Source organism: Aquila chrysaetos, chromosome 10 (genome assembly GCF_900496995.4).
Source record: "Aquila chrysaetos chrysaetos chromosome 10, bAquChr1.4, whole genome shotgun sequence".
NCBI lineage: Eukaryota > Metazoa > Chordata > Aves > Accipitriformes > Accipitridae > Aquila > Aquila chrysaetos.
Genome location: NC_044013.1, coordinates 4745764 through 4768309, shown reverse-complemented (window position 1 = coordinate 4768309; position 22546 = coordinate 4745764). Strand labels below are relative to the sequence as shown.

Sequence of the window (22546 nt, the reverse complement as noted above, 5' to 3'; positions counted from 1 at the left end):
AAAGACCTTCAGATAAATCTCGTCTGTTGTCTTACCTTTAAAATGTCATTCCTTATATGTTCTTCTCCGTGGGTCTTGTCTTTTCTTGTTAGAGGCATACCTTTTGGGGCATACGTATTTGTCTTTCCTGTAGAATCTTAACTAGTAGTTTCCTGAATTGTTGACATTTGTTTTCTTGGAACAAATTATCTTGATTTTGCTGTACTGTTCCCTTTCTTACCTAAACATTGTCTAAGAATTCTCAAATTTACTATTTTATGGTGACTTTCCTGCAAGTTGCAAGCTTCCCCTTCTCCAGAGCAAGACAGGAAGATGCAGATTCCTGTGTCCTCAGTTGGACCCTATCATCAATATCAGTGACTGTGAATAAATAACCAAACTTTGGTATAACTCCAATAGGAAAAACCAAAAGACGGTCTGATCTTGAATCATACAAACCAGATACCGGACTCACATTTCTCCTGAGTGCTTTGACTATATTTTAAAGTGCTTTGAGTATTTTTTCTTATATACCATCCCACATCAAGATTATTCAGTTCATGTGACATTGGGTGTATTTCTTTTGTGTTAATGTAGAAGAATTCTAAATAACAAAAGATTTAGGGTTTTTTTAAAATATAACACTGTTTATTTTCTAGCTATCCTTAGTCATGTTTTTCATAGGAAAGATAGAGATAAAATCAGCTGTACAGCAGAGTCAACCGACTATCCACAGTGAACATCATTGTGTACACCACAGAATATTATATTAGTTAATAAATATGTGCATTATTACAATAACTATAATAATTGCTGCTGCGAACTGCAGCATGTAGTTTGTCCTATTGATTGGAAAAATTACTCTAATTCATCATAACTTCATTTTCGTATCTGTTTTCTTTCACTAAGTGATAGATACTTGATTTAAAGAAATTTAAAAAGAAAACCTGTGATTCTTATTTTCATGGTGTAGATATCCACCTAATGAAAGTGACTTCAAATGAACAACTAATTTTTCATGGGCTGCCAAACAACAATGATTGGCTGCTAACAGAGTATTTGAATTTGCACTGCAGCCAATTAATATTGATATAAAATTTAAAGTGTTCACAAACTTTTCCTGGTGCTTGGTATTAAATTTTCTGTGCCCTTAGGAGCATGTGTTTTTGATGTAAGTGCTAGAAGTCTTCTTTGATTATTTTCAAAATAGGAACTGGAAATATTTTCTAATTAAGAAATGTGTCACAGTTTGGAATTCTTTGGTTAGAATACATCATTTGGCAACGTACAAGGTGGTGGCTTCTGGCTTGCAGAGGAAGATGATGTTCTTCTGTAAAAAGGTAGCTGTGGAGATGTCAGTAGACGTTGCTCATTGAAGATGAATATGCAAATTGAGAGTTCAAAAACAAAAGAAATATTGTGCCTTGGGAATATTTCCTTTGTTGTTTTCTTTCCTCTTTTCTTCTGTGGAGAGAGCTGTTAGGAGACTAGGAATATTAATTATTATGATAATAATAATTGAGATTATAAACAGGTGAACATGCTGCAGTTTAATGAAAAGGATAATTAAAAGTTGTATCAAATGTATATTTTTTACCTTTTTTTTGGTTTAGGACTGTCTTTTCTCCTTATTTTTATAAAGGAATCTGAAGTCCCCACTTTATAAAAGCAGTTCTGAATAATTTATGTAATGAACGGATGGAAACAAAAATGGAATTTATAACTCAGTGATATTTCCCTGCTTATTGTGCAAGAGGAGGAGAAGAGTTATGTGATAAATTAACTGTAAAAAGGAGTGGTAACTTGCTTCATAGTGAGTAATAAGTAAATCACAATGGTATTCAATGTAAAATGTGTTTCATGAAAAGTATTAATAGGAGCACAGTTTGATTACATAGAAAATCCATTGTCGTTTAGCATTTAGTTTACATTTCCAGGTAAAACCTGGTTTATAGCAGAGACATTTGCTAATGTATTTGGAATACTCTGCTTCCTACAATAGGCCTGAAGCTCCCTGCCTGGCTGGATGGCTGAAATGGAGCCCTTAGTTAAAAAATCATTTCTTTTACTAAATGTCTCGTATCTTTTGCATAAGGTTGGGGGCTTTTTTTGTTTGTTTATTTTTCTCCCGTATGTGTTCAAATGCAACGATTCATTCTCTGCCAAAAAAAATCTTTAAACATAACTGACTCTTAAAAAAATTAAGAGTTCAGGCAACAGTTATCAGAATGGTGACCGTACTGAGTCCCAGCATTCTAGATGTGCCTAATGCAAGCTGGTGAGATTTTCCCTGACATGTACGCTAACTAGCAAACATTTCACTTTCAATTTTATCTCTCTGCCCACTATACACCTCTAGCTTTATCCTATTTGTCGCACAACATTTACTAGAGATAAAAATAGTGCGAGTAGACATTGCATTTGCTTTTGATGATACAGTTCAGAACTGACCTTCGATTCTCCTGTAATCTCATTGCAGAGTGTTTCTTGGGCAGAAGTTACCAAATTGTACTGAATTATACTGAGCTGTGGTGGTCTGGAGATAGCAATAAACTAAATGAGTAAGTGCATCCTACTTTCTCGCAACTTTCTAACCAAAAGTCTACCTGGACTGTAGGGATCTTAATTTGCCATTCTGCAGATGTTTTGCTGCATGGCTGGAATTCACATAAGACTATGCATGACTTGCAAGATGAAAAAACACTGTTACCTACCAGGTTTTCCAACTTTTTGTAATTTTCTCTAGATACTAATTTTTTATTCATTTGTCCCCAGAATTGGTTTAATCCCTGAATGAAGTCCTGAGAGGTGCTGGGCACCATTTACATCAGGCCTGAAATTTCAAACTAAATTTTATTATTGATGGTAGAAAGGAGACCGGACCCACGCGCACAGCTGTCTGTTGCAATAAGGTTGTAACCTGGGTGCCAGGTTTGGAATCAGTGGGAAATAGGACTTTTCAGCACTTCTTGAGATTTTATCCACTGTGTTTTTATGTTGGCTTGAAGTTTATATCAGAAATATGGATTGGCTACAGGTATGCAGTCACCTAAAATAATTTAATATCTACTGTTACAGTTTAATAGTAGGTCACATTGTTGCTTGGAAGCCCTATGTCCTTTTTCAAATACATTCTACTATATTAAGCTATTGGGCTGTCATTGTTGTCTGGTGGACTAGGCATATTCATAACAATGAAACATGCTAGAATTCTAAGTGCAGGCAACATTCATGCTTATCTTTACGTGATACCAAGAAATGTAATGCTAAGTTATTATTTGAGGAATCTATATGCTCTTTCTAGCATCAGCCTATAGCATCAGAGGAACATAAGGGAAGATGCAACCTAGCCCGTGGAGGCTTCCAGGTATTTGTCATCTTTATAGCTAGAAATGTGTAATAATAACATGGTGAAGTTTAATTCCAGAACAACTGCTAAGTATTAAGCTGTGATCCAAGCACACTTACTGTTGAAAATGTGGTTCTAAGGGAGAAGTTTTACAAACTATCTGGAAGGAATTTTAATACTGCAACCTGCTTATGGGAGGACTTTCTTCAGAAATGACAGAAGAGACCATGGGATAATTCTCATCTCTGTTTTGCTCAAACAGATGTTTCTGAGCCCCTACTAGACTCAAAATCCAGAGTTTTGTTTTCAGGCAGGACTTTGGGCAAAATCTGCTGTACAGAAGTATGGAGTCAAATCATGGAGTCACTATTATTAAGATCACAATTTCAGTGATAGTATTTTTGAAAAAAGACTGCAGGTTTTGACCCATGCTTTTTCTGATTTAGCCAGGGCAAATTTCTTGCAATCCTATTCTCACAATGGCAGCTTTTATAATTAAATGTGGTCAGAACTTTAGACTCCCACAAACCAAAAGGAAGCCTTTAACAAGCTGGTTATTCTCAAGCTAGTAAACCAGTTAGCCTGGTAAAATCCATGCTGGAGAACACCTTCAGTACATATTCATTTAAGATGTCTACCGAGTCACTTACTGTCTGCACTTTGAGTATTGCCTCTTAGAAATAAATATGTGTAAAAATATGTGATACATATGTGATCTTAAAAATTTTTCACAGCTCAGTCGATTACATTGAATCACACATGAACACTTTTTAAAGAAAAAGAGGAAAACCAGGGAAGACGATGACACACAGTAGCAGAGGTTAGAACACCAGAGTTCTACTACACAAGCACTCATTCAACCTTGACAGCAAGCATTAGGTAGGGCAATGGTCACAACTGGAGCTTAATAGCTAGCTAGTGAGATTAAGGAAGAAAAACAGAAATTCACAGGAAGAAAGAAAGGTGGTTTATTTTGCACTGATTTTCATGAGGTAGTCTATCATTAGAAAGCGACAGGTTGTTTGGTGTGCTAGCTGGAATTTTGTTCAAATCCCAAGTTTTGCAAGAACTGGCTGCAAAGTGAAATGATGTAAGTACCAGCTGAAAGAATGCTCACTGGGCTATCTGGATCCTTCCAGCACAAGATTTCCTGTGTTTAAGTGTACCATCACGCTGACGTCATTACTAGTTAAATGACAGAGAAACACACATCTTTTCCATGAAAATAATTTTTGAATTAATTGAATCATTTGCAGCCCCTTCATGTGTCAAAGTTAATCAGAAAGGTCTAACTTACTCTCAGATATAGGACTATTTGTGAAAGGCATTGTTATGAAACACTTTTTCAGACCATTTGTACCTTTGCGTGCTACAATCTTCAGCTTATATTGCAAAAATAATTACCTCCTTTAGGTTGCCTTTATATTAAATATTGAATTTGTTAGTTAATAATAGGTATAACTCAGTTCTGTGTGATTAGTAAACCTACCCCGATGATGCAAGTTATGCCAAATTTCTTGAATTTTGTATTCTCCTCTGGAGGCAGCACACAAAATAGAGGAAATATGCAGCTGGTTTATTTGACCTCCCCTCTCCTTTGACAATAAATAATGACATTACTTATGAAGCTGTTCATGAACCTATCAAATTAGTATTATTGAGCACAAATATTATGTCTTATAAGTCATTAATTATTAACCAGCTCTTTGCTGATTCAGAGAAGATGAGCTTCTCTGTGAAGCCGCTGATTACAGCAGACAGGACAATATACTTAAAAGTATAGGTGATCTAATCATATAGTTTGTCCCAGCTGGCATTTCAAAAGCATCTGTGGTTTAAAGGCTGGACTTGCAAAGAGTTTTAAAACCACCTAAATCTAACTTTTAGAAATCAGTGACACCCTCACTGCTAATGAAAGTCTTGGGGTATTTAAGTTTTGCTCACTGCTTCTGTTTTTCTTTCTCTCAGTGCACATGCACACCACAAAGCTGTGACATTTCTGATTCTCTTGGTGTTTGTGCTGTGTATGAATTCACAGATTAGATTTCCTGATTGTTCTTTCTTTGGGTCTGATACAGTAGGCATTTTCAGAGCACTGATAAGGCAAACAAAAAGTGGTGAGAAAAATGTCTGTTGGCTTCCCCATGAGTAAAAATGTTCATCTGGAGTGTGGGAAAGAGTGTAATTTCTTTTTTTTAACTGATTTCAAAATCTGTACCGAACATAAGTCTTCCCCCCATAGGAGGATTTTAGTGGCTTAATTTTAGCTATTCAGTAGTGAATCCCTCTCAGTCATTCCTGTTTAAGTTATCCCACTTAAAAAGTTAATATATTTGTTTTAAGATAGACTATTTCAGATTTCCAAAATCAATATCTTATAATCAGGTAATTATTAGTCTGTTTCTGATTATGCTACACTTCAGTTGTACTATACAGCACAAGTTAATTTCAGCTGGAAATAGCAAGGGATAAAGATTGAGAAGAAGATTTACTACTGTGAAGTTGCAAGTTGAGGTATGTTTGGATTTTGGATCTAATGTCCATGACTTTCACAGATTTTGAGGGAATTAGGTTATAAGACATAAATGAAGTTCATTAGTGAAAATTTCCCTACTATGTGCAGTATCAGTTTATTAGTGAAAATTTCTTGAAGTTCCTGACACTGTATCTTCAGATGATGTAAACCAGTACAGCTATATTGTCTTAGTGGAGTTACAGTGGCCACGGATCAAGTGACTATCCCTTTAACTCTTTTCAGGAAGTCTAAATTGAGATTAGGAAAGTATTTTGGTGTTTATGCTGTTACTAAATGGTTCTAGTTGTCATTTCATTTGGGAAAAAAAAAGAGAATAAAAACTTGGGCACAAATTTTATTATATTGGATTGTGCTGCAACTGCAAACACACAATAAAAAGGCAGTGGGTATATCATAGCACTTTATTTCACGCTTAATCTTGTAGTGCTAACAACTTTGTGCAAAATGAAGTTCTAAAGTTGCACAAGGTAGAAGAGCTCAAATCTTAGCACATTCAGCTGGTTGAAAAAGTGAAAAGGAGATAGAACTACGTTTTCTGCAGCATTTGCTCAGCCTGTAAAATTAATTTCTGAAGGAGTCTTGAAACTCAGATATTATTATGGACACTAATTTTGTTAAATGAAAGACAAACCACTAGTAATTTTTGTTCTGGCAAACTGGAATGTACAGGACATGCACAATCAGATCTCTCGCCTTGTCCTACCAGCTGCATCACCACACGCTTCCATCACTGCATGAAACTATCACAGAATGTGTGAGATTGTGGGCTTTTTGAAGTGCATATTACATTTTTCTTAATTCTCTTTTCAGAGCCTTTAGGGTGCCTGGGTTCTGTTTTTTAGCTTCTCTCTTCAGCAACGGAGAATTGAGTTGATGTAGCCACTAATAAAAAGCTGTAAAAATAACACATGAACAACCTTTGAAGAAGTCTGCCATAGAATTAGATGCCAGATTCAAGATGAGTATATTTAATACAAGAGCAGTGCTAGTCAGGATTTCTGAGTCTCATCCCAATCAAGGAAGTTTGTTAAAAGAGAGGAATTCTGTTTATCTTCTACTTAATGAGACAGGATGGTTTCCCTTCATTTTCTCCATTCATCAGCCTCTGATTTCTTCATGGCCAACTTGCAATGCAGTGGGTTTTAGTGTTGGTAAACAAAGTAATGAATGAAACAAATAGAAGAAACCCTAGGCTGCTGATCTGGGTTCTTTCAATATCGCCTCAGATAAGCCTTCTGATTCATTAACAGAGTCTTTGTAGAATTGCTAGACCTTTTAGATTCAGTACAGTGTGCTCATCTCTGTTCATTTGGAAGGAATCGTGCTTGATTTAGTTATTTCACATGGTAATGTATGTCACTTGATAATTTTCCTTAGCTTTCACAGATTACATATTACCTTGCATTTACATTTGATTTGCTGGCACATATTAACATTCAGGAGTTTGTGGATTAAGTATAAATAGAATGTGCCTGCTTGCCAGTCCAATTCCAGCGAATTAATACCTAAATGCGAATTACAACAATCGTGTCCTAGGAAGGGTACAAAATATGTGTAAGACTGAGAAGTGGAAATTTTCTCTGTATGTGATGTTTTCACAGAGTTTTCCCCATAGGTCACCAAGCTTTTCAGGTAAGTTGGGACATATATGCAATCAAATTTTCAAAAGCTCATAAGCAGATTTGACTATGCCTGTATTGCAATCCAGAAGCAGAACTTCAAGTCAGCTATATATAATTCAACCAGCTCTAAATAAAATGCAAGTTGTAGCGGTATGACAGTGACAGCACGTAGCTTCATTGCAGACCGACTGAAAACCCATCTTGGATGCCAGAAAAATACCTGGCTAAATAGCCTAGAGGGAAAATGGTGCATTCTGCCCACTCTCCTCTCAGGAGACGAGGTAGTTTAAAACTAGTTTCTGTCGGTAGGTATGCTCTCAAGGGAACCGCTGAAAGTGCAGTAGACTTGTGCTTAGGTGGTTTTAGCCTATAGGCAAGAATCCAGCTGGACTGAATTGGCAGCTGCCCGGAGAGGTGGGTATGGCTATGGTGAACTGCAGCCACTGAGTATCAAAGCTTGGTGATGGTAAAGTATTAATGCAACTGTTGTATCTTCAGTCGTTCCCAATTAGTGCAGCAACAGTGTGGTTCTATAAGTAACCAATGCCTTGCAGGAGATAAATGTGTTGCCTTGTTGCTAACATTTGAAATGGTAGGGAATGGACGAATATTTGCTGGAGTAGGAAAACAGGTGCACTACCTGACATTTAGGGTATTTTCCCTTTGAAAAATGGAGTTTTACTGAAGATGGGTGAGTTCCTGTAGAAAAGAAAAGAACAACATACTGCAACCAGGACCGCTGGCATCCTTTGCATGGTTGCTTATAACAGACCCTGTATTTTCCACAGTCCCATGGACTCGTACTGCAGAAAAATCTTCACTGATGGGTTCACAGAGCTGTACTTGCCTATGGGCTCTTTTTAATGTTAGGGAAAGATTGTGTTCACATCATGCTCGATTCAGTAGTGCCAGAGACTACGTCTAGCCTGCAGAGCAGTTGAATTCTAGGATACGCTTCATGGTCTTAGAGCGCTGTGGGTTTCTTCCCCCAAAAATTGTTCCTGGGCTTATTCTGGCATGAGTTATCACTCCGACTTGTGTGGGAAATGCCTTAGGACCCCCCCAGCTTAGACGTAGCTGGCAGGCCAGTGAATCTCTGTGGGGCTGTCACCTTAGTGCTCCTCTCGGCATCCGCGTAATCTGTACCACACTATTCAGATTTCTGCTTTTCATGTCACGTTGGCTGTGTGTCGGCTGAACGCTACCAATGCTGTAACACACATCGCCAGCTGCTGCACGTCGTTTCTACACATGAATCTCTCTGCCAGATTGAGTTTAAAATATTAATCTACAACTTTGTGATAGCCTTTCTAGGTGATATCCACAGCTTGCAGAACTCATTTAGGATATTTTCTTCCAAAGCTGCCATCTTTATAGATCTGAGAGAAAAACATCTTCACACAATTATGTCAGACAACTCAGATTCTCTTCTCTTTTTTTTGTTAATCTGTTCCATGGTTACTAGTTGGATATCATATCTGTTTCACAATTCATTCTTTTCTTTCTTCTTTTTTTTTTTTTTTTTTTTTTTTTTAATTTAAGATGAGGCAGTGCTAACATACCTAGCTGAAGTTTTTGATCCCTGGGTGCTTACGGCACGTTGTTCCAAGCCTTGTAAGTGATGGACTCCAACCTCTATAGAAGTATCACGGTAAATTATTAAGGGCTTCTGGTTTTGTACGTTATGCCTTACAGCTTTGGAAGAACTTTATTATCAGAAATACTGAAGGCTAATGTTAACCCTTCAAAAGGTTATCTGAATGCACTGTAAGGAGTAACTTCAGCTTCACCCTTTGCTTCAGTGAAATGCTATGTTTTTGGCGAAAAATTCTGTTCTTCTGATATGCTTTTTGCCTCAATTGTGAAACTGCTTCAGTTAATCAGTTTTCACTTTTTTTCACTTTGCCTGGCAGAAAGGTAACATTTTAAAATAGTTTAGTAATTTAGCCTACTTTTTTTTACAATCAGGATGGGATAAAATGGAAATGAGTGGTATAGACCTGGTCCATACCCATCAAAGTCAATGAAAAGACTCTAGGTACTATGTAAAGGCTTAAGTTCAGTCCACCAGTGAGCAGTAAATTCACCACACGAATGTTTTGTAGGCCAATGGAGGATCCATGCCACACTTGGGGACTGCAGGTATTTGTGGTACCAAACAAACTAAAGAGGAAAGTTATCTTCAACTTGATATTTCCATCTTACTTCCCAGAGCACTGTACGATTAACAGCTTTTTTTTCTTCTTTTTTTTAATGAAGTGATTTTCAAGTAAGGTCAAACCAGATGAATACGGATATAAATGGGCTCTTTAATTACAAACAACTCTATAGCTTTTGCATAAACTACCTTGGAAGATTTGAATGTGTTATTTGCAAGTATAAGACAAATGGTTGTGCACTTAAAGTGTCATTCACAAAGTCACCACTCGCAAAAGAAGTGAGTTAGAGAGTGAACCGCCTGTGTGCCTGCACCAGCCACGCTCCCCTTTGCCCCAAGGAAAAATTACCCCTTTGACCTGCAGGGCACCATGGAGACAGAAGTATTCATTTAGACAATTACTGTATACTAGCTGATGAGCTATAAGTTCTAGAGATATTATAAAACACAGTCAGCTTCATGGGAAATTTTCTCATTTCCGTGCTGTAAATCTCACCAGGTTGTCTCCTGCCACCATGTTTCATATAGTGTTGGCAGATAATAATGGATTCAGTGCTTTTAAAACTAAATTGGCTCTCCATCACTAGAGCGATACACAAACAGAGAGCAACTACAGACAGTGCAAAGGTTTCCTATCTCTTAAAACCTCCAGTAAGGTCAGTCCTTTTTGAAGAGAACTCAAATATCTGAGGAGGGAAGGAGGGTAGGGAGCAGGCGGCAAGGAGACCTTCAGGATATGTCTGTCCTACAGAGCAGACGGTCAATGTATACCCAATGATGAGTCACATCACCGCTTTCTGTCTCGTTGCTAATGCACAGAAATTCTAGGAAAATCAGTGGAGGGCTCTTTTTTTTTTTAATAAATTTGATAGAAAGTAGTTTTTTGAAAGGTGGCTAGGATAAATGCAGGTGCCAGGACTATGTGCTGAACTAGATCACAGAATCCACTCCGTTTTACTTCCCCCCCCCCCCCCCCCCCCCTTTTTTTTTTGGTTTTTTATTACTAATTTAGCTTGGATTATTTTCCTGATACTTTGCCTTTGTTCCTTTTTACTGTCCTTTCTTGCATGTTTCTAAGGGTATACTGTATTTCTTTGTTGTGTCTCTTATTTTCAGGTTCCAAAAGGAAAAAACATTCCAGTCTTAAAAAAAAAGGTCTTGCAAATTTACTGAATACATACACTTTCAGAGGTTTTCTAGGAAGGGAAGAACTGCTCAGTGCTTGGTGCCCTGTGCACTTAGCTGTGGTTCAAAGATGTCAGAGTCGGGCATTTTCTGAGCTGTTCTGAAGTTTTCCTGGACTTTGGAATTTGGATTAGGTATTTTCAGTAGACTGGGCATATGTCCTATCAGGAGCCAATAGGAAAAATAAGGTGAAACAAACACAAAGTTACACAGGGCCAACATTATAACCAAATAAGTAGTTCTTGTAGCTTTTTTATAATTGCCCTTCTGCTTATTTTTCACAGCATCACATGAATCCCTGAGGCTTCTGCCAAGAATCTAGGGTCTTATTTAAGTTTAATATATGTTATCATTTGAAGTTGCCTTAGAGTGCGTCTTACATAATTACAAGCCACATACTTTTATTTTGATTCTTTTTATCATTATTTAGAGATGCTCCAGGCCACATAGCATGTCCTTGTGAAAATGTAGCGGCTACCAAAGCGATGACTAAAGTGACTGTAGTTTGTATAACACCAGCAGTCAAAAACCTTAAAAGCTAAATAATACAAAACATTAATGGCTGGTCTTTTTCATGCATCGCAGCTACTTTAGCAGATATAATATTATTAGCTGCTTCTGTTCACAGTAAATTAGATATGCAATCAGTAGGGGTAAGAGGCAGATTTAGAGAATATGAAAATGGCCTGTAGAAGATTATTCACAACAGCAATTAGCTCTTGCTGAAACTTAGGGCAGGTAAAGTACTTTATAAACAGTAAGAACCATGGTTTCTTTCTAGAAGTTAATTCAGGCAAGGTACTTTATTTCCGAATGCTGCTGCTGTTTTCCATTTTGTGGGTGGAATCACGTCTGTGGCAGGTGGTTGGTGGCAGCGGCTGCAACAGCTCGCAACTTGTAGCCAAAGGAGTTTTCCTGATATTTCAAGTAGTGGGAATCTGTGTTGCGTAAAGGATTTATAACTGGCAGGTTTTAGAAACAGTTGACTGCAAACTGGTTCAGCATGGCAAGGCCTTATCTATGCCACAGTTCCAGCTGGCTGCAAACCATTTAAATCAGTTATGTGACTGCCTGCTCTGGCAATAGCATTCTGTGTTTTTCTCCCCTTGGTTTGGCAGACATCTTTGGTTCAGCCAGACTCCATTTTGTTGATGCTTTGTGTTTGCTAACTTAGCTCCAGTCGGTTAAACTTGTGCCATGGGGTTGCTAGAGACTGCTAAGAATGACATTTGGTCTACAAAGTTTTTAATGAGAGGATGATGATGAGAATCTCTCTGAACACCTGTGCTTTATTCAGAAACCTACAGCTGCTTTACAAGTTTTTTTGATTAAATCTCAAAGAATTCCTAAAATGTCTTCATATGATAGCCTTTTACCGTAAAGCAAAAAACTGAGGTCATGCCAGCAAGTTAGTCTTGAATTGGGAACAGAATCTAATGCTTTTTGTTTCTCAGCCCTGCATTATAATTATTAAATCACTACCTGAAATATAACAGAAATTGAGGGCTAGGTTCTCACTTGACATAAAAACCAACCAGTCTCAGAAGCTATTAGGAAGGCTCAAGTCAGAGAGACCATAGTGACTTACAATATCAGAGTAGATAGTTCTGACTCCTTTCTTAAAATTCTTTCTTACAATCCCTATGGATTGATGTCTAAACTCAGTGCTTGACTTAAACCAAAAATGGGTAGCTGTAACACTGGGCTTTCTTTTTTTGCCTCCTTTTATTTTGAAAACAAATTGAAGGAGCGGTATAACTGTATAATGGCGTGATAAATCAGTCAATTTACATTTGGCAGAATAAAATCAGCATTGCCATTACTTCTTAATAGGGCATGGCTATGACTATGGAATTGATTTCAGAGTAAAGCCGATACATTACAATTTTGTTAATATTGAATTTTAAATAGGATGATAAATTGCTAATCAATGCAGTTAAAGAAGCAAATCAGGAAAAGAACCCTATTGTTTACTTTTTTAATTGTGTCATTTTACTGGGGTTCCATATTAGGAAGTTCATATAAATATAGTATATAATATATAATATATATAATATATAAATAGTATTGCAATTACACTGTGGACACTTGTGCAATTCAAGGAACAATCTTCGTTAGACTGAGAGAGAAATTTTCCACTCATTTGTACTCACTATAAACTTCCACCATTTTTGGTGCACTGTGGGCTTGTTCTGAAAAGATGGACCACTGCTCTTGTGCTGTTTCATATCCTAAATAAAATAATGTAACAACAAATGGAAGGAAACTTTCGTTAATTCTTTCATTGTACAAAGTACATTTCCATTTTTTGTTCTTAGCTGTGTATACTTCTTATTCTAACCCATAGACAGAGTTTAGATTTATGAATTTATCCTAAACCTGAAGGAGGTTTTAGTCAGAGGAATTTTGCTCTTTTTCTTACTTCCAACTTCTGTCTCTTCTGGTGGAGAGACCATACCACCAGAGATGCCTCCATCGTGTCTCATCTCAGATATGTTTAACTGAACTGATAAAGCTAATGTATGTGCATTCTTTGCTAGGAAATCTCTGTGACAATAGAAGTAGAGAAGATATGAAATCGGACTCAACCTGCCCATAGGCTGGGAACAGAGATCTCTTATCCTATGTATAAGTTACTGGAAATCCCTCTCACAAATATGCACTATCTAGAAGAGAAATGGAAATTCAATTATGCAATGATGCTTCCTTCTGGTGACCAGCATCTTTCCTTTATAAGAAGAGAGAACAGAGGCTACCTCTCACTAGAGTGAGAAGGAGTTTCAATTAAAAAAAAGAGTATTTGGAAAATACTAATTTCCACATGTCTTTATTTTAGCTATTGTTTTCACAACTCCTGTAATCAAAGACCAAACGCAAATTACAGCAAAATGGCAGCTTGCAAAATTTCCAGAACATTGACATGAAATCAATTACTAAATCAAACTGAATTCATGAAGACATAACTTTAAGAAGTACATATAGTCTTTCTCTTCACCTACAAGATCCTTTTTAATATGGACAGGGTAATAATTATTAATCGTATCTCCAATGAATCTCCACAATGAGACAGTGCTCCAAAGTGAACAGAATATGTTCAGTCTCTGGGAAGAAATGTTGAATAATAAACAAACTTTTTGCTCATGCTGTGAAGTTTCATTTATATAAGTGGGAGTCTCAAAGATGTTCCCTGACAACTGTTGGAGTGCTCTCTTGGGAAATACTGGCACTCCTCAGAGAAGTGATGTGAAAATCTTTTGCTTGGGCAATTTTCCGTAACGACTGGGTTATTCCACAAGCATTCTCCTGAAATCAGTTGAGACATTCAACACATGTGAAAACAGACATGCCACCATCCTTTGTCAAATGTTCTTGAACTGCATCCAGCAAGCAGGCTTACCAAAACAAGGTACTGCTCAGCGTGAATAGGAATGACAAGATTTGGCTTCAATATCATGGAAATATATTTGTCATTCTGATCCACAATGACATGGGAAAAAGTCTATTGCTGCTAAGGAGAACAGCCATTTTACTGTGAAGAACCCTGGCACTTAAAAATTCAGTGTGTGTTCAGCCATTTTCTTCTCCCCCCACCCCCCCCCACCCCCCCAATTTCACAACAATTTTTCCCTGAAATGGGCGCTTTATTTCTAAAGCACTGAAATATATAAACCTAAACCAGTATTTCCCATCACTGGAAAAAAAAAAAAACAAAAACATTGTTTTTTCTGTCCTGAAAATTGTTGTCTTTTGCATCCTATTTGCAAAACAGCTTCCTACCACCACAACTCCCCAACTTGTACAAACATCTATCAGTAGATTTTAGTGATCTGCTTAGCATTCTGAACTATTTACGGATCTTTAAAATAATCAGTTATCAGTTTCTACTCTCTCTATATGCTGTCTTTCAGTTCCTGCCATTGCATGTTTGAATGACTAATACTAGGATCATTCAGAATTACAGTCAGTTAATTTTTAATGTATATATCTCTAGATTAAAAGTTATAAATCTACACTTAAAAAGTATATTTATAAAATATTCCTACTAGTAGTTTAAGAGACTGTAGGAAAACAAAGTTTCCATCTTGCTTCTGTGTGCTTATGTAGCTGAAATCTGGATTCATACATTGAGAGGATCACACGGAAGAACTTGCTACCAGGGAAATTCTCATCATGGCTTTTGTAAATGTGCTAAGTTTTTTCTAATCTTTGAGGTGCTGAAAGTGTCCTGATTCCCGGGTTTATCTCAGCAAAGAATAAATGTCTGAATGTCCCTTTGTATGACAAGCTCCAATTAGGCACTGCAAATGACAATGGGGTGATAACAGTCCCAGAAGTGGTGAGGCAACTCTGCAGTAGGGATTTGCAAACCCTTGCTGGGTTACTTAGCTGCTCAGTCTCTTCACAATTTATGACTCAAAATATGACTCTCACTGCATCTTCTCATTAGGGCTAAAGCCAGGCAAAGCACCTGGTAATGTTTATGAAGGCCAGTGCTTTGAATTTTTTCCATGTATAATAAATATTCTGGGCTTGGATGAAAAACGGCAAGTATCTGAAAATCAGACACAATTTTTTGGAGTTGTACTTAACTGGGAGTGAATTAATTTTATCCTGTGACACAGGCTTTCTTTCTGCTGGACACTCATCTTTCAGGTATGGTCATTTTTTTCTGCAATTAAACTGGGACAGATGCATAGACAGGTAGATACATTGTCATATATTCCCATTCTCCTGGTGTCTAACAAAGAGCCACCCGGTCCCTTTCATCAGATGACTCGAGAACAGTAGATCAACTGGCCTTTAAATCTCAAAAGATGACCAGGCAGCATTTTTAATGGGAAAAATTATTTCTTCGCTGTCAGGAAGGGGTGGACCGGTGCTTGAGGAACAGTATATGAAATAACACGTCTTTGGCATATAGAATGAAAGGATTAATAGACACAACAAACATGTTCTGTGACTAGAAACTGTAAACAGAGAAACAAATGCTTCTTGTTCAGTTTGAATTTATTCATTTGTCATTGTTTCTACCTTTCCGACATGAACTGTAGAGGTACAAAATCTTTGTGTAACCAATTAAAGTAGGACCATGCTAACAAATCTATCCCTTTGGGTTACTCTCCAGTAGAGGTTGCTTCTTTATTAAACAAGCACTTAATTACTCCAGGAAAGTCAAGCGTATATTTCAGCACGATGAAAGCATGCAAATATCAGGAGAGCTATTTCTTTAAGATTTTGGTTAGAGCTTTAGTAATTCTGCTCTCCTAGCCACCTGGAGTCATGCCTGGCGCTACGCATGTCACTTTCTGTGCTTTTCACTCCAGGAAAGCCTGACTTTCAGCATCACGGGAATTAGACTATTAAAAGGGTTCTTTAGTAGTGGATTCAGAAATTATACTGCCTGGGACTTCAGGTCATTCTAATTCTGCAAAGACCTCCTAATGAAACTTTTTGATACACCTCTGTCATTCAGGGTAAGAGATGAGTGAGTTTTGCATTGTTTCTTCACAACGTTTTAGTCTGTGCTCTCTGCTCAAGTTTTAACTAGCACATGTTTGGGAAGGAAAGGGACAACAGGGTTGGACTTGCTGTTCCCAGAAATTGGTATTTTACTTTTTTCCGACTCTTTTTTCAACAGTTGCAGCCTGCACACTGAGGGCACACAGCTCTCTAATATTGTGCCATGGAGGAATTGGCTAAAGATGTCCGCGTAGATACACACGAAAGAGTGCATTTGAAGTTCTCTTTTGTTATGCAACATGGAGTGGGAGATCTGCTGAGGCAAGAGATTTTATTAACCTTTACTCCTTGAGGCTGAAGGTGCAGATCTGCAGGATTAGCCTGTTTTAGCAGTATTTTGGGACTTGCACTGTTGGTTCCACACCTGAAGTGCAAGAGGATACAAAAAGGGGAGATATCGGTAGGATAATATTCAGGATTTCTAACCTTCTTCTGAGGAACAGAAAGTTATTTTAGGAATGCTTCCTTACAAAGTACAGATCATGTATATAGAAAATGGACCATTCACTTTTGTTGAACATATCATCTGAAAAACTGATGCCTACATGAAGCAAACAGAGACTTATAGATAGGGACGCTTTTTATTCCAGTTTGAGGAAATAACTCTTTCATTTGCTAAGTATTTTTTACACTAGTAGAGATGTCCAGCATTACTGAACTGCAGTGAATTATATCAGGAATTTTATAAACTGTAGCCTTTGTCAAATAAGAAACTTAGTACGTGTTGTACCACTCAATGTTTTCTCCAATGGTTGCAGTATTATTTCACATGAGTCTCCAGTGAAATAGAGTAGCATCCTTTTGTTCAGAAAGTCATCAAACCCAGGGAGCTTATGATCTTTATCAGCAAATTATTTGCATTTCTTTTGCTACAGTATCAGAGAAGGGAAAGAGAGACAGGGAGAATGAAACAAAAAAAAAAAAAGTAGAGCTGTTTGGCAGAGGTTCTAAAGCAAAGCCTGAAGTGTATTTATGGTTATAATTTTGCACAGATCACTTGGTGCTCTAACACCATGCTGCTGATCACAACATAAATCACACTTTAATTTTAACCTTTGCAATTCATCAATAGTTTCAATATCAAATATAATTCAACACTGACACTATTGGTTTACAGGTAAGTGGAATAAGAATGGAGGAGACTTAGTAATGGATTAGTTGGCCTGTCAACAGAGGCAGAAAGATTCATGTTGTCTTCTCTATGTTTCTATCACATGCACAAAGCTATAAATAATGGCAACAGCTAATCAGACACAAGAAAGATATATGCTGTCATTGAAAATCAGTTATTTGTACCATCTAAGCTTTAACAATTTAGCCACTAAAAGGGAATCCATTTAATAAAAGAGCATTTTGCTGCTTGTTTTGCATAGATATATAGATTTAAATGATTTTCTTTTAAACATACAAAATTATTTTCTTTGGTCATGGTGTAATAGTTCTGCTTCTGAATAAGTGTTTATGCAACTCCAGAAAATTAGCACCATTTTTAGGAAAAGACTATCTTATTTGGCCAACTGATTTTTTTTTTTTTTTCTTTGAATATGGTAAGACTGGAATTTGGCTTATTCACTGCTAAATGTAAAAATATGAGATTTGTCTGCTGTGAACTTTCTTAGTCTAAACTTATTCACTCTGATATTGGAATTTTGAAAAATGTCTACCCTCCAAGAGTTTCAAGTTTGCAACAGCTCCCTGAATCTGTCCTCCACCCTTAACCCAGCAATTCAATGGGATGAACAGGCAACTAAATCTGCATTGTGGTGGTCATGGTGGTGATGGAACAGGGACCTACAGAGGCTGATGAATCTCTGTCTTTGCAGGTAGTAAAAATGCTACCGGATGTGACCACAAGTAACCTGATTTAACTTTGAAGTTAGCCCTGCTTTAAATGAGAGAGTGGATCAGATGACCTGCAGAGGTTCCTTCCTACCGAAATTGTTCTGTGATTCTATATGATGACCTGTAGCTCTTGGTAAGAGATTCTGTATTATCTCCTGCTTCTTGTCCCTCTCCTTTTATCCTAAACCTGGGGGTTTTTTTTGGATCACATCCAACAGAAGCACAAATGCTCTTGAAGGCTCTACTTGGGATGAAAAGTCCTAAATACTCAGAGTTTTATTCTTCCTCATCTTTATTTTTTCTGTTGACTGAATTATTTCCATCATACTAAATCTCTATATGGAGCTACTAATTCAATGTTGATAATAATATTAATCTTCCTTGTGCTAAACTTTATACCCAGAATATTGACACATACATTCCATTAAGTTTATGGTTTGTGGTATAATGTCAATATGCTGGAATGAGAAACACAGTGAGAAATCATTCTGTGTCGATGTGTCTGTGAGCAAGCCTTCTTCCCTCTCCTTCCTCTTCCCAGGGGTTACAGGGGTTCCTCAGTAAATGCTAAAACTGTTTAGTAACACACTGACACGCATCCTTCAAAACAGTTTAAGATCTTTAAGGGAAATGGTTGGAAAGCTGCCAGTGCTGGGTATGAGATACTTGTCTGCACTTAAGAGATTACACAGCGTTAGCTCTATGAAATGCACAGTGAGTTAGAATTTTCCTCTAATCAAAGTTATGCAGACACTCAAAATGTTTCTCTGTTTTACATGATTCATACAGATTGTGTGTTACCTCCAGGGAAATACTGAGAAAACTTTTAGTCTGTAAGAGTGTCCCAATCTCTATGAGAAGTTTGTGGCTTTGGTTTTTTTTTGAGGGAGGGATGCTGGTGTTGGGTTTGGGTTTTTTACTATACTTCAACATATATTTAATTGGTGGACTAGGACTGTTCTATAAAATGTCAATGTTACCTTTTAGGAAAATCGGTCCTCTTAAAAATGCTTAAGTGTGTATGTAGTACATTATAACACTAAGGGTATATATTGACTGGAAAAAGTGAAAGGACACCTTTAAAGAATTCCTACTCTTGTAGGAGGACATCACATGCAGTTTATCATGTATCATGAATTTTCATTCAACCAAAATACTCCTTCTTCCTTCCTTCCCTCCCTTCCTGAAAGCCTATACAAAATAAAGTAGAATTAATCCAGACCTAGATCTCCATAAAATTGCAAAAAAGTCAAGTAAAAAGGACATGGTATCGGCATGGCCTTTGCATTTTCCAAGATTCATTGGCTTATGTCAGAGCATGGAATTAACCTAGATGTTTGCCATTTTTTTTCCTCAAGAACTTTGTCTGAGGAGTACTGTGTGATATCTCTGGTGAAAAGTGGCATATAATTTTGAAGGCAAAGTATGTTACAGTATCATTGACTACTATTATAATATTAGGATAGTAATGTGGAGTAAAAAGAAGCAGTAAGACTAAAACTCTTATTTTCAGATGAAATGATCTGCTATCAAATATTCCATTCTCTTTCAGGGACTTAAATGTAAAAATACAAAAAGTGCAGCAACGATGGATAGAATGGTACTTCAGCTGCAGGTTTTTTCCATGTACAGAATGTACCCTATGGCTTCTGCTGACATCTGTGGGAGAGGTGAAATCACAGGTACAAATCAGAGCCTTTGTGAAGAAGAAATGGTGATAGAACAGAGTGCTTGGGCCTGTAGAGACTACTGCCTCCTTCTCTTTATAGCAGACAAATATAACTGAAATGGACTTTCAGAAAGGACCTAAGCCATGATTTTTAACTTTCAGTCCTCTCTGAATAAATTACTGCTTATGATCAGCTTCATTACTTTCTCAAAGCCTGGCCATAATCAGAAGTAGGTAAAGGAGGAGTGCTTTTTATCATTTCTTTGGAGAAACACAGCATACTCACCTCACAAAACCGTAATTGTACATTACTTTTCTCTGACACGTTATAGAAAAAAGAAAAAGCATTAGAGAGTAAGGTAAAGAGACTAATCTTGTTGAAACATTACATTCAGGCTAACGGCTTATGTTAGAGGAATACCATACTTCATGCTCAGGAAAGCAGTTTGGTCCGTGACTGGTGTACAAGAGTTGGACATGGAAATTTGAGTTCAGAATCTCCTACAATACTTTGTGTAGGTGGTTTAGACTGCAGGTAATCACGGAAAGTCTCAGCCGTATCCCACAGTTAGGTATCACACTGCTTAATGTGATAGATCTTGGGTAGGACCTACCAGTAAAATACAAATAATAATACATCTCAGTACCAGAACTTTCAATGTACACTATTCTCTTATATAAAAGGAGATCAAGATTATCCCCAGAACATATTCTGAATATTCATGGATTGGTATAGGTACTGCAGTGTGAGAAGTCTGCAGAGCTGGGACAGCTGTCAGTTGTGTTGTAAGGTGTTTTGGGTTTTAAAAAAAATCTTTGCTAAAGGAGGGAAAAATGCTGATTCTTCTGGAATGATTCCACTGCCAGCCACTTCATATTGTTCAGTAGCAAGATTACCAACTCCTACAGCTCTCTCTTTTTAAAAAGTCGTTGAAATCATCTCTGCTCCAAAACACCAGACCATAAATACCAGTGCGTTAGATAAAGTCAATGCATCAATTCCCCTGTCATGTCCTACAGCATTCGCAGGTTTGGTTGGAAACAGTTTAGATGGCAATTTCAGACTTTCAGCTCTAAAGCAGAGGTGTAGATCTTGTCAAGGCATTGAAAAGAAGCAGTAAGAAGTTGCTGAATGTACAAGAAAAGGATGGTTTATATTTTTGTTGCCTCTGTTCTATTATTTCTCCTTGACTTGCAATTGTAGTTTTTTAATTGCTTCTCTTTGTTCTTTGATTCACCATTGTTATCTGGAACTGTAATTGCTTCATCTTGAGATCAGCCCTCGAGAGCACAGCATTTATTTTTCCTTTCCTAGCCATGAGCCACTCTTTTACCATTTATTGGTCCTGCCACGGTGCGTGTCTCTCCATAGGCCCCATGCTAAAGAAGTGTCATTGCACCTGAACAATGACAGCAGATACTAACCTATAATAAGGAAAATACTGACAGCTGTCATTATTCTTTAGCTTGTTTTTGTTACTGATTGTTACTGAAAGAATATTGTGTTAAATTCAATGGAAAATTCTGCTTCCATGTTCCCTAACGTGTTATCAGCAATTGCTACCCTGGCTTGTAAAACATTAACTCTCTTGTGAAAGGTGGGAGATTAATAAGAGGTATTTTAATCTTCATTTATTGCAGCACAAACAGCATGATGTGCAAGGGTGAAGGGAGGAAACAGAAGCTATTTTCTTTTTCTTGAGCTGCTTGCTAAATCTATCACTCCCTGAAAAGAAACTTCAGCAGAGTCAATGACAGTTAAGACCCTGACAGATTCAAATAAGTCACAGGCCGCATGTGTGTCAACGTACCTCTTGGAAACTAGCTTCTAAATAAGTGCCAGCTCCAACAGTTTTAACGAGTGCCCGCTGAAAAGCACCCCCAAAGTTCAGTCCCTGCAGAAATCCAAGGTGGTCCTGGCGCAGTGTGCCAGCAGCCCACACTGCACAGCCTGTGCTGGTGCATATTAATAGCTCACACTGAAATATTAACACAATCTCTTTCACCTTCTGCTCCATACGAAATGTATTCTTGAATCAACGCACTTGTGTTCAAAGCTCTGCTCGGGCTATGAAAGACCGGGTTTTAACTATTCCAAGTAGCCAATTTCTCATATTCTATTTCTAAGGCTTCCGGCTGTTCAAAATCTCTTTGGGACAATCCAGCTAGTCATTCTGGTCTCTTGTATTGTGAATTTTTAATTTCACTTGGAGTGGCTTTGCTTCGGACTTGCTTGAAGGTGGAGGGACTATTTGTACAAATAGAATAAACAGCTCGGAGCCCTAAAGCCGAGAAGTCACTTTTAAGCACTATCTGAAGCCAAACCGAAGCTCTCTGGCCCATTAATTTGCAGGAGGCTTCAGTAACGTTGCCGGCTTTACCCTGTTTCAGTACTCATAATCGCAGCGGTACCGGGGGTGTCCTAGGACTGATGCTTTTACAAAGCTCTGCAGTAGCAAGAGAACATATTTGTCTTCCAGAAGAAGGTGGTTCTTTAGCAGCCCTTATATCCTTAACCCTTAACTGCCAACATAGCAGGGAGCCTTTTTCAGGCCCCTTAAAAGTAGTAAAACTTCTTTCTCTACTTCTCTCCATCTGCCAGCCATCTTCAGTTTTCTCTCTTCCCAGGTCTTTCTATAGCAGACAATCACTGCCATTAAGACAAAGAACTCTCTTTCCCTAGATG

The 22546-nt window shown here is 37.5% G+C and overlaps 2 long non-coding RNA genes across 3 annotated transcripts in view; both read left to right on the top strand.

The window, feature by feature from the left end:
• LOC115347704 overlaps positions 1-22546 on the top strand; it is a 40180-nt gene that overhangs the window by 17080 nt on the left and 554 nt on the right. The window lies entirely within an intron of this gene.
• Positions 1685-20062, top strand: LOC115347705. Of its 2 annotated transcripts, none has more exons than XR_003925585.1 (3): positions 1685-1792; positions 2459-2540; positions 19824-20062. It is a non-coding gene; the product is annotated as an uncharacterized LOC115347705 (long non-coding RNA). The 2 variants fall into 2 exon arrangements; XR_003925586.1 differs by lacking the exon at positions 19824-20062 and adding an exon at positions 18173-18318.